The sequence below is a fragment of the Macaca fascicularis genome, chromosome 2 (assembly GCF_037993035.2).
Source record: "Macaca fascicularis isolate 582-1 chromosome 2, T2T-MFA8v1.1".
NCBI classification, from domain to species: Eukaryota; Metazoa; Chordata; class Mammalia; order Primates; family Cercopithecidae; genus Macaca; species Macaca fascicularis.
Genome location: NC_088376.1, coordinates 76,468,582 through 76,486,100, shown reverse-complemented (window position 1 = coordinate 76,486,100; position 17,519 = coordinate 76,468,582). Strand labels below are relative to the sequence as shown.

At 32.3% G+C, this 17,519-nt stretch overlaps 1 long non-coding RNA gene across 17 annotated transcripts in view; it reads right to left on the bottom strand.

The window, feature by feature from the left end:
• Positions 1 to 17,519, bottom strand: part of LOC123571866 (uncharacterized) — a 320,426-nt gene that overhangs the window by 151,070 nt on the left and 151,837 nt on the right. For 2 of the 17 annotated variants that reach the window (XR_012431812.1, XR_012431813.1), the window contains exon 4: positions 5,438 to 5,603. The exons of the other annotated variants lie outside the window; for them this stretch is intronic. This is a non-coding gene — a long non-coding RNA (uncharacterized lncRNA). The remainder of the gene's footprint in view (positions 1 to 5,437; positions 5,604 to 17,519) is intronic. 17 annotated transcript variants of the gene reach the window in all.

The following is a 17,519-nucleotide window of genomic DNA, read 5'->3' as shown; positions in this document are numbered from 1 at the left end:
ATTGACACAGAAAATTGAAATTATTGAAATTAAAAACTGGAAATAGAATAGTATTCCATGGTGTATGTGTACCACGTTTTCTATGTCCAGCCTATCATTGATGGGCATTTTCATTTATTCCATGTATTTGTTATTGTGAATAGTGTTGCAATGAACATACACATGCATGTGTCTTTATAAAAGAATAATTTATACTTCTTTGAGTATATACTCGGTAATGGAATTGTTGGGTCAAATGGTATTTCTCTTTTTAGGTCTTTGGGGAATTGCTGCGCTGTCTTGCACAATGGTTGAACTAATGTACACTCCCACCAACTGTGTAAAAGTGTTCTTTTTTCCCCACAACCTCACCAGCATTTGCAATTTTCTGACTTTTTAATAATAGCCATTCTGACTGGTGTGAGATGGTATCTCATTGTTGTTTTGATTTGCATTTCGAGGGTAGAGGGAGAAAGGAGGGAGAAGATAAGGAAAACTTACTAATGGGTACTAGCCTTAATATACGGGTAATAAAATAATCTGTTTACAACAATCCTCCATGACACAAGCTTACCTATGTAAAAAACCTGTCCATCTACCCCTGAACTTAAAGGTTTAAAAAATATGACATTCATGTTTTATATTAATTGGAAATGTATGGAATACATAGACTAAATTCCGAGGAAGTTAAATGGAAAAAAAAAAAAAAAAAAAAAAGAATAACACTTTTCTCTATTGTAATGAACTGAATGCTTATGTTCCCCGGAATTTATAGGTTGAAAACCTAACCCCTAATGCAATGTTATGAAAAGATATAGGCCTTGGGGAAGTGTTTAGGTCATGAGGGTGAAGTCCTCATGAATAGTTAGTGTCCTTATAAAATAAACTTCAGAGAGCTCTCTAGCATTCTTTTTGTCGTGAGGATTCAATGAGTTGAGAGTCTGTAACCTCACCAGAGCCCAATTATGCTGGCACTCTGATCTCAGACTCTCAGCCTCTAGAACTGTGAAAAATACATTTCTATTGTTTTTAAGACACTGTCTATTTTTTTGTTATAGCAGACATGTACAGAATTGACTAAAACATCCACAGAAACAAACAAACAAAAATAGGAAATTTGATGATGAGAGTTCAGTGTACATAATTTATTTATGTATTTATTTACTCATTTATTTTTTAGAGCCAGGATCTTCCTCTGTCACCCAGGCTACAGTGTAGGGGCACAATCATATCTCACTGTAACCTCAAACTTCTAAGGTCAGGTGATTCTCCCACCCTCCCCACCCAGCCTCTGTATTAGCAAGAACTCATAGGCATGTGCCACCATGCCCAGCTAATTTGTGGTTGTTTGTTGTTGTTGGAGAGATGGGGTGTCACTATGTTGCCCCGCTAGTCAAGAACTCCTGGCTCAAGCAATCCTCCCTACTCAGCCTCCCAAAGCATTGGGATTACAAGTGTGAGATACTGTGCTGGCCCATAATTTACTTTTCAAAATCTATAATTGATCTACAGAACAACTTGTCTTCTGAGAGAAAGTTCTGAAGGTGCTTTTTTAAGAAATTGAATACATTAATATTTTTTACACAAATAGAATGAAATTGAACCCTTTGTTTTTGCAGCATCTAAATTTGTCAAGATTTATAAAAGAACCATAGGATCACCTTATTTTATGGGTGTTGTTACATAAAAGTATTTGTTGAAGAAAGTTATTCTGAATAAAAGCAAAAAGACAGTGCCAGTTAAAATGTGTAGACTGAAATTTTTCAATATTTCAATAAAAAATAGAATGAAGGATATAATTAATTTAGTAGAATTAACCCTGAGCTTACTGAAATCTTAGGAAAAATATATAAGAATTTTATCAATTAAAAATATATATTTTTGGCCTGTAGAACTGTAACAATAGAAACAATAGCATCAATAAACTATTTCAAATTTATTAGCCTTAAAGTGCAACTATGAAGAAAACTATGAGGAGCATCTGAACATACATTCTTTAGTGACTTGATTTTAGAGACAGATATGGCTAATTGCCAAAAACATATGAATATGAATCAAAAATAATCTTTCCACCTAATTTTAAAAGTAATTTTTAATCTTTTGCTTCACTTTGGTATACACAGGTATACCTTTTTGTTACATAAATAATTTTATTTGTACAAAATAATATTTTTTAAATAGTTTTTTAATAAAAGATTGTTTATATGTTCAACAGCATAAAAATCAACAAAATCATTAATAAATAAATGTCAATATTACAAAGTTTTGATTATTTTATAATCTCCTTTCACTTTCATAAGTTTTCTGATTTGGACTAAAAATTCATCCTATCCAAATCTGAAATCATAGAGCCATCTGGGGATCTTCCTTCTCCTTCCTTGTGCTGACTTCACATACACTTACTTACTATAGCCTACCAAGTTTTTCAGAATATTTTCTTCTTCATCTTTACCTCACTGGTTTAGTGTAGGCCTTCATCATATCTTGTAAAAATCTGTGGTAACCTCCTAGTTCAATCCCTGTCTCTTCTCTACAAACGCTCAACTCATTAGTCCTACTGCTATCACACAAATTTTCAAAAAGGAAAATCAGATTTTGTTATCCAAAGGTATCAATTTCCTCAATCAGGGGTGCTTTCTAACCATAGTCTAAATACCAAACACATTACATAAAATTGTGAAGTATTTTATTAATTAGTCTTTGCTTTTGTCTCCAACCATTTAGCTTGTTCTTCTTCATTCATCTCTGATCATATGTTCCTCCTCTTTGCCTTTGCACGTGATTTTTCTGCTCCCCAGAGTAAACACTTGCCTAAAGTACTTGGAAATTCTCTTGTTAGATTTCAAAACCTAGTTCAAGTGATATTCTTTTCTCTGTGAATATTTTCTTGTCCATATTGCAAAGATGAAATTATACTTCTCTTTGTCCCACACTATATATGATGTGTGCATGTGTAATTATATGTGTGTGTGTAGTGGTAGTAGTAGCTCTTATTACACTAGATCTTAATTATTGTTTTGAGTCTGCCTTGCCTTCTGGACTTTGAGACACTGAATGCTGACTTTTAGTTTTATCCATTGAAAATGGACAAATGCCTATTCCAAAGAGATACTCAGGAAAAAAAAAAAAAATCTTTGCTTCCTCAGTAGCTGGAAGGAAGAATGAAGGACATATACACTGACTGTTCAAATTTATCTGTATTTCAGCATATTATGTGTTTGTTGAGGATGTATAAACACACACAAAACCAATGCAAAATTTACACAAAATAAAAAGGCAAAAACTGAACTGATAAAGAATGATAAAGAACTCACATGCTTTTTTTTTTTTTTTTTGTCAGATGTGTGTGTTTTTTTCTTTTGTTTTGTCTCCTAGATTTGGAAGTTTGCCCTCAACAATGTTGATCACTGAATCTGACAGAAACCCCTGCATCTGGTGTATTTAGTTAGAAAATCTCTGGATTATTTAATAATCTAGTTTTTCATTGGATTGTCATCACAAATGGCATAAACTTTACTGTATATCAAAAACATTTTGTATATTTAAATTGCAATTTATTTTGTATTAGTGTTGTTATAATAACTAGCAAATTTAATTTCTCTGTCAATTTCTATAACTGATGCAACTATATTATCTAAAACCTAATTTGGGGGATGAAATTTTAATATAAAGCATCAATTTACTTGTAATTGTCCAAAACCTTTTGTCTTATTTCCAATTGTTCATGAAATAGACTATAACCATCCAATAAATTACACAAAAAATTATTTTTCTTGAATTAAACATGTACACTTTCCAAACCTATACTTTCTGTGTCTTCTTCTGTTTGTTCAAGAAAGCTATTTTACAATTATGTCAGGTACAAGTATAGATTTAAAAGAATCTTAATTATATTTGCTAATTGGTAGTATATTAATTCTTATTCTACCTTCTAACCTCATAAATAGTAGGTTCAGTTGTGTCTGTATGTCTGTGAGTGTGGGAGTTTTGGACTCATCCATGGCTGCATTAAATTTGATGATCATAAAAATGAAAATTGGTATTGGTGAAAATGACAATTATGGTGACAGACATAATTATCTGTTTTTTGATAAACAATATGATTTCATGGATACGTGTTATTAGATTCACATTATTGATCAAAGAACTAAATTTAAGAGCAGTGACTTGACCACATGCATTCTACATGGATGAGGATGGACATAAACAGGTCAAATTTAATGTTGCTTTCATTATGTATGACTATAATTCAGGAGTCTATTTGATTACATTTGAGACTTACAAAACTAAAATTAGTAGACTGATATGGTACCTTTTTCAGGATAATTTGTTTATGATTTTCAAGTAATATCTTGAGTACAAACTGGTTTTTTAATGATAAGTAGAAAAATTTTGGCAAGGTGCGGTGGCTCATGCCTGTAATCCCAGCACTTTAGGAGGCTGAGGTCAGTGTTCGACACCAGCCTGGCCAAAGTGGCGAAATCCCATCTCTACTAAAAAGATAAGAATTAGCCAGGAATGGTGGTGTGAGCCTGTAATCCCAGCTACTCGGGAGGCTGAGGCAGGAGAATCACTTAAACCTGGGAGGAGGAGGTTGCAGTGAGCTGAGATCATACAACTGCACTCCAACATGGGCAACAGAGTGAGACTCTGTCTCAAAAATCAATCAGTCAATCAATCAATCAATTAATCGATCAATAGGAAAATATTCCAGCACTTTCAAATAGCAGATTTTCTCACTCTAAAATATAACGTAGTCAATTGAGCACTATTCATAAAGAGGACAACAATATACATCCAGAGAAGGAGATTATACATATTACCAACTCTTCTAAATTTAGAAACACATGCTGCATTTCCAGGCACTTGGGCAAATTTGAGCAATTTGAGATTCTAAGAAATATGAAAGTAAAGTTTTTTTTTTTGTTTTTGTTTTTTGTTTTTTGTTTTTTGTTTTTATGAACAGCAACATCAACCATGAGACCAGCATTTAAACTGAGAGAGCAGAGATCCAGGAATTGTGAACATATGGAGGAAATTATTTACAACAGTAATTATCTTATTAGTTGTCTTGCAAAATGAACATGTAAAATTGAAATGTTCTTCAGTAAACACTAAAATCAGGCCAATCTGCTTCTATTAGAAAGAAAGAGATGTGTAAAATAGTCCAGAGTATGAACATTGTTGAATATTAAGAATTTGTAGCCAAAACTATTCCTTAAATGCATATTCCCCATTTTCTTTCTAAATGAGTTATAAAGTCACATATGAGTTTTCTTTCAAATAATTTGCTTGAGAAACACTTTGTGGTTGGTACAAGTGCCAGCCCACTATTACTGACATAAAAATAGAGAAATACTCTATCTAAACCCTGGGCTTCATTTTACTGCATAAAGAGTTAATAGTTTTTCAGTGGAGAAACCAGTATCAATCATATCACTAAATAATAGTTACCTACCTGCCAGGTAACTGTGATTTTTGGCATCGTAGGCATACAGTGATAGCTTGGCCAAATATTGTTTATATTACTGCCATTTAATTCCCAGAGGTACTCTTTGGCTTTCTAAATTGATCTGACATCTGTAGTTCTTCCAGGAATAAGGTTTAAAAATATAACAGTGATTCTGTGGATAGGTATATAGAAATATAGGAATCTAAGTATACATTTTTTTCCATTTGGGAATTATAATACATTCTCTAGCTATTGTAAACTTTTCAAATATACATATTTGCTCTTGATGTAAAGCAAAGTATAGTCAAATGATAAAAGTTCAAAGCACTAGAGTGATATTGCTAAAATTTTATGTATCTGAAAATTAGATTTTTTAAAAAGCAGAGTTTAAAGTCTATTCCTTCACACTGTGTTAAATATAAATTTCATGGATTTATTACTCTCCATTTAATCTCCTTATTGCTCTCTTAATTTAACTTGAAACTTCCGGTTTTGCATCACTTTCCTAGACTAGAACCATAATATTCATGTTGATGTTATCCCCAGTCTTTTAGAGACTGTCTAACAAATGAGTTTTATAATTATTATCATTTTTTTGGACTGCATTATTTTCTATTAATAGTTTCTCAATATTACTCTTCTCCATCAGGAGCTACTCAAAAGTATCAATTTTGTCTTTTTTCTTTTTGCTATTGTTATTGTTTTATGGATTGTTGGACTTGGTTACTCATCTGCTGCATACCAAATTTTCTCTTTAGCATACTTTTGTGTCAATGTAGTTATTTCTAATTTACCCAAAACTCTCAAATATATATATATGTGTGTGTGTGTGTGTGTGTGTCTTATTTTGGGGGGCTTTATTTTAAACAACTCTAAAAGAAAATTATAATATATGTTTTCCTCTTGTTACATTAACTCTCTTCTAAATTGAATACTGAGTGAATTTAAAACAGCATTTCTAAATGTTGTAATATATGTTGAAAGGCAGAAAAATTTTCAAGGACTAAATAACTTTATGAATCATTTGATTAAATGTCATTAAATAGGGATCTTTCCTGCAAAACCTTAAAGAATATTTTACAGGCTAATGAACTTAATAAATCTCTAATAGATCTTCCAAACTCATTTGCCCAAATAATTTTTTTCTTGTCCAAGAATCCTATAGATTACCATTTATCCAAAACCAGTTTAGGATGAATGTGGATTACATGTAAATCATTTCAATATTATATTGTACATAACCTCTCTCTCTCTCTCTCTCTCTCTCATATTATCCTCCCATTCCAAAAGAAATACCTAGTATGTTCCTATTATTCTTCTAGGGGATAGGAATAGAGTGATAAAAAAGAGTAGAAAAAGTCACTGCTCTTAATACAGTATATGTCTAAAGGAAATAAAAATAATATACATGTAAAATAAATTCAAGTAGAGATGAGTACGATGCCCCAAACACCATATAATACAGCAGATAAAATAGAGAGAACTGAGGTAATTATTTAGATCTCTAATAATTACCTCAGTAATAAATAATTACTGAGGTAATTATTTAGGGCAATTCTCTCTGAGATGTCACTTGAGCTCAGACCTCAATGAAAAGAGAAAGCCAGACATGTGACGATCAGAGTGCAGAGAATGCCAAGAAAAGAAGAAAGCAGGCACAAAACTCTAAGGATGGAAATAAGTTTAGTGCTTTCCAGGAATGTAGAGCATCAAGTGTGGTTAGAATAAAATCAGTGAGGAAAAAGAGATAGGCAGTGGAGAGGGAGGCAGTGACTAGATCATGGATAGACTAGTGTGGAGCTTTGATTTTATTCGAAGTGCAATCTGAAGCCATTGGAGGGTTTTGAGCAGAGGAATGACATGAATTTTAAAAGATCACATTGGCAGCTGTGTGAAGAATGGCTAATTAGGGGGAAAAAAGTTGAAACAGACAAACCATTAAATACACTATTGCATTTTCCCAGAAAGGGAAGATTTCTTGGGCAAGAGTAGTAGCAAAGCAAATAAGAAGTATTTTGAAAAGAAATAACAGGATTTGCTGATGGATAGAATGTGGGTACTGTGAGGAAGAGAATAAACGATAATTCCTAGGCGAGATTAAACAACGGAGTCAATGTGACACTGATAATTAATATGAGAAAGACTGGAGGGGGAGGATGGAGAATAACACAAGGATGAGAAGATAATTATGCTTTGAGACCCAACAGGAGAAATGAAATAAACAACTAGTTAAATAAATGTGAAGCTAAGAAGAGACATAAAGCCTGGAGAGCGTTCACTAGAGATGATAGTATGAGTTGTGGGACTGGACAGGGTAATTAGAGAGACACAGTTGACAGAGAGAAAACGAAAATCCATGACCAAACCCTGGTAAATACATATATTTTGAAAATGTTAAGTTTATAAGTTTTAAACTTATAAATTTATAAATTATAGATTATAAATTATATAGATTATATAAATTTATATAAATTATATAGATTATATAAATTATATAATTTATATAAATTATATAGATTATATAAATTATATAAATTATATAGTTTATATAAATTATATAAATTATATAGTTAAATTATATAACATACAAATTATATAAATATAACTTATATTTGTATAATTTATAAGTCATATCATATTAACTTATATTTGATATATTTATATATAATTTAAAATATAATATGTAAATATGATATAAATATGTTATATGTATATATTATATATTATGTAATATAAATAATATATAGAAATATGCTATAATATATTTCTATAAATGATTATAAATTATATAAATTTATAATTTATAAATTTATAGCAATTATAAATATGTAGCAATTTACAAATTATACATTTTTAAAAATTATTCTGTGCATTGAGCAATGAGCATATTTCAAGATGCTTCAGTATCCTCAGAATTTACAGACCACGGTTCTGGGGAAATCCAAGTATAAAGCTACTAGATTAGACCTAAATCATCAGATACTGGAATCATATTCTCAAACAATATAACTCTGCGAAGGTAAAAATCTGGAGCCATATCATTCAGAAGCAATAAAACGGTTACATTTTCTACCTCCTTATTTTCTCAAAAGAACTACAATTCAATTTTTGGTATCATATTAAGGCATAACGAGTTGATTTTCTGAGAGGATAATTGAAACATCATTAACACTTATTCAGACAGGGAAACTTTGAAAAGTGATTCAGGTCATTACTAAGCAAAACTTTACATTAGGAGCTCTATTAGAATAGACACTTCATTGCCATAGGATCTAGAGACTTCTTTTCAAATACTATCACTATTGCAATGTACGTAATATTTGATAAATTCCACCTGAAGACATGTTGCAGCAATTAAAACAACTGCACAGAAACCCAGTAAGTTTACGATAATAAAATTCATCTGCATAAAAATATCTATCATCTATTTTTCTATCACTTAGTATACCCATATATCATCTATAATCAATTAGCCAGTTTATATGTTGTCCTCTAGATATAATCTACACTTTTTTTTATTTCTAGAAGCAAATGTATTTTCTTTTTTCATTTCTACAAGAAAATATCCTACTAATGTGATTACATTGTTCCCAAGACAACTGAAAAGCAAGATTAATGAAAGATTCCATTTAAATATCTGCTTAAATTAGGGTAGCTCTTGAGAAAACTGAAGATTGCATAATAAGAAAAAATAACATAAATATTTAGAGAGTTATTAAGAAATTAATTACTAGATGCATAACAGTATGTATTATGGTTATGGCTATAAATATATTCTACTAATATGTTTTTACTAGGAAATAACTAGTTGGTTGTGTGTCAGCAGTTCTCATTTTTTAAAATACATGTAATTACATTCCGACTTTAGTACACTATAGATGGTGATAGACTACACCACCCATAGCTGTGAGGATTTACAAGGGAAGGTTCTATTTCTAAAGCCAGGGAGTGCTTCTAAATTGTGGCAATCTCTTACTTCCAGCCTAAGTTTGCTTTAGATTAGGTAACCTCAGTTTTCACTATTCTTTTGAACATGATGTAACATAGTGGTAGTGAAGAATAGGCGAGTGGAGGAAAATAGTAATAAAACTAACACTGAACAGAAAAGGTCTGAATCATTGCAGCAGTCAAAGGGGAAGGAAATAAGCTATCACCAACAATTGGCTGGATTTGGTATGAAAGCATGGAACATTTGAAAATTAGCTGCTGTAATAAAATGGAAATTTCCTGTAGAGTTTTAAAAAGACATAAAGAAATGATTTTATAATTTCATCAACATTTTCAAATATACTTCTGTATCATTTGCATATTTCCACTTTTGTCCTCTTTAATGAAATGCATAATTATTTATTATTAAATATTTCTGATAGCTCAATTATATTAAAAAGTACTGAAAAACTGTGTTATGTCATTCTTAGTTATGAGCCAAACATTAATGCTTGTGCTTATAATTTTAAAATATTCTACCTGTATTTACTTTAGCATTTATAAATCAAGTGAGGTTAACACATTTCAAAGACTTTATTAGCCATAGCATCATCCAAAGTTACTTGTGGTTGTGAAGAATAATAAGTAATACTCCTGACCACAAACAGCTGGAAATTTGGTTTGGAAAAAAAATTAAAATTATATGGAAATGTAATCATTATATAATAAGAATTATATTACTGTTCAAATAAATATTTTTAAATGTCATTAATAAATAGCAAAACTGTAAATATGTGAAAGCCACAAATCTTGACATATTTCACTTATGTGGAAAGGTTTAGGTGGAAATGGAAATTAGGTTTAGGTGGAAATATGAAAGATATCTTTGTTTACCTCCAGAAATCTCAAAAGTTTTAATACTTTTGTTATCCATGTTTATGGCTTTCTTTAATTATGAGACATCATAGTGAAATACATAAGAAAGAGTAAATTCTGTTAAGAAAATGGTTTCAATAAATCCATTTTGAATTTAACTGATGGAAGCTTCAAATCGATTACATTCAACAACTATGCATTTTATGTCTACTATGTGCAAGACAAAATGCTAGATTTTTTTGATAATGTTTTAAATATATTTCCTTATTTTACTGATAGGATCAACCAAATATAGCCTATTCAAACCGTAAAAAATATAAGGCTGCCAGACTGACTTAATCCAGAAAGGTCACTGATTTGTTACTCCCTATGAAAATGTTCAGCCTACTTTGCATACCAAACAGCTCCAAATTGAAAAGACATATTAATTCCATAGAAACTGGGTCAAAATGTGAATATAATACAAACTAAAGTTCACCATCATTTTTTATGAAGACATATAGACAGAATGGCTGTAATTTACAAACTGGGTACCTATTCTAAAGTGTAAGACATTTTATTGAAAAAAGAATAAAAGTATGAAAATATTTAAACTTACATAAAAAGAAACATAATCTCATGCTCCTAATTTTACACTCTAGCACACTAAAACATATATGAATAATTCTTTTAAACAATTGAAATACTTATGTGTATGTTGTTAAGAATATTTCTGTTTCTTATGAATGTTTGTCTGTAGTCTTGCCCTGTCCAAAGTGGTAGCAGCTTGATACATGTGGATATTGAGATTGGAAAAGTGACTCAACCAAATTGAAATGTGCTATAAGTTTAAATTATGCCAAAATTTTCATAGACTTAGTACAAATCAAAGAATAAAATAATCTTTCATTGAGGTCATTTATATTGACTATATGTTGAAATAATAATATTCTCAATGTATTGCTTAAATAAAATAGATTATTAAAATTAACCTTACCTCACTTATTTCCATTTTCTCATGTGACTGCTAAAAATGTATAAATTATATATGTGGCTCACATTATATTGTATTTGAACAATGTTGGACTATATGGTATTCACTTGCTACTTTTAATGATCAAATAATATTCTTAGATGGTAATTAATGACAGTATTATTAACACTCTAATATTGCATATTCTGGAGGCTTCAATTAAGTTATTTCAACTCTGGAAAATACCACAATGAATACAAATATTTACAGGTTTCTATTTCTATCAAATTATTTTATGAGAATAAAGTGGTAGAAATGTATCAAGCCAAAGGTCATAGATATCCTTACAGATCTTGTTACATATAACTACACTGCATTTTGTGGAAAGGTTATATACATTTATAATGCCTACAGCCAAAAAATTAGTATACTAGGTTCACCAAAACCATTCTGGAGTTAGTTGTATAAAAAAAGAGAAAAAAATTCTCTCTTAGCGACTACAAAATTATCTCTCAAAGTTACTTTAGTTTACATTTTTAGTTTTTACAGATGATGAATGTATATTTTTGTATTTACTAATGCATATTCTGTGATTTTTCTCCTCTTAGCCTTTGCCCGTTTATTTGAATTTTTATAAGTTTCTTATAAATCTAAAGAAAATATGAGTACTTCAGTAAAAGAGCTGAGCATCTGTATTAGATCTGACAATTGTTGAATGCATACTTTTTTTCAATTCCTGTGCTAGTGTTAGTGACAGGAGACAGACAAATTCCTAGGCAGACAGTGACGGGTTCCTGGTGAAACCTGGCCTTCGAGTCAAGGACAGTTTAAAGCCTGAAAACTAAGCTGCCAGTTCTGGATAGAGTCCAAGACTGGAGTGAGAACTTCTATCCCCATCTTACCCACTCTCCTTTGATTAGTTTCTTCTGAATTATGTCTCTTAACCAATCAAATGGTGCTTTTTCCAAGACCACATATATTAATCCATTCTCATGCTGCTAATAAAGGTATACCTGAGACTGGGTAATTTGTAAAGAAAAAGAGGCTTAATAGACTCATAGTTCTACATGGCTGGGGAGGCCTCACAATCATGGTGGAAGGTGAAGGAGGAGCAAAGACATGTCTTACATGATGGTAGGCAATAGAACATGTGCACAGGAATTGTCCTTCCATCAGATCTCATGAGACTTATTCACTATCACAAGAATAGCATGGGGAAACTCACCTCCATGATTCAATTACCTCCAACTGGCCCTTGCATGACATGTGGGGATTACGTGAACTATAATTCAAGATAAGATTTGAGTGGGTACACAGCCAAACCATATCACCACACATGGACAAATCAGCATGTACTCCCCCATTCAAAACCTATAATAACCCTGAACTCAGCCTCACAGATGACTGCCCACTTTTGCATTCCCTGTCATTACTGAGAACTTTCTTTCTGACATTTGATAAAATTCTAGTCTGCCTTACTCTCTGGTGTCCTTGTACCTTATTCCTCTTGGTCGTGGGACAAGAACCCAGAACTCACTAAACTATGGGTGTGAAACAGCTGTAATACTCCTGCTTGCAGAGTTGCCGGCAGTGAGAATAAAAGAGCTGTAACACTCCCTTTCATTCGCTGAGCTACAGGAGCGAAGAAGCCACTTAGCACCACTCCCTCTTGCTCACTGAACTACTGGAATGGAAAAAGCCATAACACTAGTAATTTTAAAATATTTAAAAAATATTTATTTTGCATTTAATTTTCACCATATCCTTCAACATAGATATTGCAAATCCCACTGAAGAAACTGAAATATCAGTTTAAATAAATTTACAAAGAATCAACAATCTGTTAAGAGAAAAGGACTAGGCAGATTGTCTTCAAAGCCTTTATTCTTTCCGTTAAATAACTTGGTCCCTATATAATAAGTAATGACTTGTTTGTATCACACATGGTACATTTCTGCTTTTTTCTGCCATTTAAATATACATTTGCTATGTAAAAAAATACAAATAGGCAAACCAACAAAAACCCTCTATTGTGGCAGATTTTTTCTGAAACTTTTAATGTGGTAAAAGGGAGAAATTCTTGAAATATCAGAAAAACTGAGATTAAAAAGCTGGATTTGGGGAAATGACGATAAGAAAATAATGGGATTTACATTTGGATTTGGATAAAAGTCTATAATGTAGGCATTTGTGGAAAGATTTTACTGCATTCCGAAAATATTTGCTGAATATATAAAATAATCTAGCGGCCAAGGACATGAGGCAGAGTAACTTCCTACCCAAGTGACAAATAATTATAAGAACAAAACAAATGTTGCCTAAGTATGTCACAGAAAAATTCAGTTAAAAGTGGCATCTAATCTCTATAGATGAGAAATAATTTATTTAGTAATCAAGGTGGTGAAGGATGTTCCAGGCAGAGGAAATGGCATGAACACATAGATATGAAAAGATTAGACATGTTTAAAAATGCTGAAAATCTAGGTTTTATTAATGTTTAGATGCCTGTGTTAATTGAGAGGAGATGTATTAGAATGAATCTTAATTATTATTTATTGAGGACATTTTCCCCAACACTATGATAAGTGTTTTTCACATATTTCTTCAATTCTCCTAATTTCTTTATGATCCCATTTATGAACAAGGTCCTATGCTTCAAAGACATAAATAACTTAAGTTCACACCCTTGCTAAATGGTTGTATCCGGTATCAAACCCAATCCTTACTGACTACAGCATCCTATTCTTTAATTAACACATTTTTAGTTGTGTGAGGAGGACCTTGTAGATGTTTTGATGTATTTTCTGGGGAAGGGACGGGTAACATTGAATTAAAATTAACTTTAAGACAAATATGATTAATGATGCTGCTTGTGGCCTGAAGACGGGAAGAAGCCAGTTAGAAGGCTACATGGGAGATCTGAGAAGAATCAATGAGTATCCCAAACAGAAGCTAGATTGCACAAAACTGGGAGATTTCTAATCTACATAAGAATTAGAGTAATAACACCTGGAGACTCCCTACTTTAAATAAGTGAAAAAGAGAGAGAAATTACGAAAGACTACTGTTGTTTAGCTTGAAAAATCAATTGCTGGCCATTATGCTGTTAGTGTGAGAAGGGAAGTAGGAAAGAAAAAGTGAGTGGAGACAGTGAATTTAAATGTTTAGTTTTGAATTACCAGATCCTAGAGAATATAAAGCTAAAGATATAGAAAAGTCAGTTGAACATATAGATCTAGCACTGAAATGAAAGATTAGAGAGAAAAGTGTATGTTTCTTCATTGGCCTGAGGCTGTCATTTAAAACTACTGAAAGAGGGCTGGACGTGGTGGCTCACACCTGTAATCCCAGCACTTTGGGAGGCTGAGGCCAGGAGTTCCAGGCCAGCCTGACCAACATGGCAAAACCTCGTCTCTAATGAAAACACAAAAATTAGCCAGGCTTGGTGGCGCACACCTGTAATCCCTACTGGGGAGGGTGAGGCAGGAGAATCGCTTGAACTCAGGAGGCAGAGGTTTCAGTGAGCTGAGATCGTGCCACTGCACTCCAGCCTGGGTGACAGAAAAAGGCTCAATCTCAAAAACAAAAACAAAACAAAACAAACAAAACACTACTGAAAGAGAGAAGATTAAGCAATCAACTAGAATGTGACTGCAATAGAGATATGACAGGAGAGAAGACCTTAGAAATACCAAGTGAGGCTACAGTGGACCAGGAATGTGAAGATGCTACCTGAGACCAAAAAGGGATGGTAGGGGTGATGGGTATATAAGAAGAGAAGAAAGAAAAAAGGGACATCAAAAAGACATTACAGAAGAATCTTAAGAAGTAAAGAAAGGTCAAATGCCACAGAAAAATTAAGCAGATTGATGATGAAAAAGAGGCTATGGAATTTAATAATTAAGAGGTCTTGAATGACCTTAAGCAAAGCATATTGTGTCAACTGTCTGTGTGTGAGAAATTCAAATTTAAGTTTTGTTTCCACTTAAAATAGCAGTGACAATAACAATAGTAATCACTCTGAGAAAATTTCAGCCAGCTTTAAGGGGGTTAAAGAAGGCCTAAGTCTCAAAGCCAGGTCCTCTAACTTCAGACTCCACACTCTTTCATACTTATCATACTGTGCCTCTTTTGGCCAATGGAGCCCCAGTTATTTTGAACAGTGAGGGAGATGCTGATATTCAGCAGGACAAGCCTGATATTTGACATCTGGGATTTAATGAATCTTGGATCTGCCATGCACAAGCTATGTGACGTTGTGAGCTTTGTTCCCTCATCTGAACCACAGAGAGAATAATAATATCCTCTTGAGGGTGGCTGGGAAAATTTAATGAGGAAGCAAGTGAGAAATGTGATAAGCAACTGTCATTAAAATAAATGTGTTTTTCCCCTTTAGTTTCTGTAAAAGAAATACTTTATATCTATTTTTAAAAGATGACAGGTTATTAGTAGCAGTTGTTTTCGGTTAGCTAGGCAAGTGAAAAAATACTGCTCAAACATGAGGATTTTTTTTTTTTTAAATAAAAGGAATTGGGCCATGTTCATAGCCAGAAAAAAAAACAAAAAAACAAACAAACAAACAAAAACCAGTTTCTGTAATTGCCCTACATGTCACCATGAACAGGATTGTGTATTTCACATTTTAAATCTCAGTTTTTATAATATTATGTCTGAAATTTATAGCTGGTTCTGAAAATATATTCAATAATATTCTTAAAAGCCTGAATTTAGAAAGCTCTCAATGTACTCTCTCCACAGTAAGAGGTACATAAATATTTTGCAGGGAAATGCATGAACATTTTCGTATACTTGGAAATGATTACATTTTCATTTTCAACATCTTGTATAGAAAAAAATAATTTCTTTAATAGTGATTTTATGGAAGTACTTAGAATTTTTATTAATAGTGTTGCCTAGTAGAAACAGGAAGAAGTAAGGTTAGCTAAGTGTGGTGGTGCATACCTGTAATTCTAGCTACTTGAGAAGCTGAGGCAGGAGAATTGTTTGAACCCTGGAGGTGGAGGTTGCAGTGAGCCGAGATCGTGCCGTTGCACTCTCGCCTGGGCAACAGAGCAAGACTTTGTCTCAAACAACAACAAAAAAAGAATTACATTTCCTGTTTTGTTCCCAAATAGCTTTGTTACTTCTGACAAGCCACCAAGTTTTCTTTCAGATGTTATCTCAGATGAAAAAAATAGCTAAAATTATTAAATATTATGTTCTAGGCATTATGATTCCCATGTATTAAATAACTTAATCCTCTCAAGAAATGTGTGCAGGAACATTTTGTGGATAAGAAAACAGATACATAAGAGATTTTCTTAATTCACATTGCTAATAAATGTTAAGTGAGGATTAAAACCAAGAAGTTCCAGTACCAGAGTTTATTATGCCTTTCAGCATTGCTGTCCTTCCCTCTGGGATTCCATAGAATTCTGGAGATAAAGCAACTACAGAATGCATCAGCTGCTCTTCTTATTTCAAACATGAAGACAGTGAGGTATAGAAATGTTATAAGATACATCACGTTAGATCACAGTTAGATCTGGACTTGTCACCCAGATCCCACAACTTTCTAGTGCTTGTTTTACTACATTACCTTGACCTCTCTCTTCTGGGCATAAAATCGCGATTTTATAAAACCAGTTTAATAGGGGTTAATCTTGTGACTGAAGCTGCTTAGTGGCATAAATGGGTGTACTTTGACATACATAGTAAAGTGTCATGGAATGGGTCTCAGATTTCCCAATACAAAATTGTTCTATATACTGAAAACCATCAAACGTTGTAAAAGAAATTAAAGAAAACACAAATAAAGGAAGACATAGCCTGTTTTCATGGGTTAGAATAATTAATATTGTTAAAAGTCCCTATTACCCAAAGCAATCTGCAGATTCAATGTACTCATTATCAAAATTTCAGTATCATCTGACAGAACTAAAAATATCAATCTTAAAATGCTTATAAAACTACAAAAAGAAAAAAAAAAACCTGACTAGCCAAAGCAATCTTGAACAAAAAGAAGAAGACTGGAGGCATTACATACTCTGATTTAAAATCTCATTTAAAAATATATCTTAATTCTATTGTAATCAAAACACTATGGCACTGGCATTAAAAACAAACAAACAAAAAAAGATATATTAGCCAATGGAACAGGATGAGAAGCCCAGAAATAAACTCACACATTTACAGTCAGTTGACTTTTGACAAAGGAGCCAAGAACATACAATAGGGAAAGGCCAGTCTCTTCAATAAGTGGTGTCCAGAAAACTGGTATACACATGAAAAGAATGAAATTGGATCCTTGCATCACACCATACACAAAAAGTA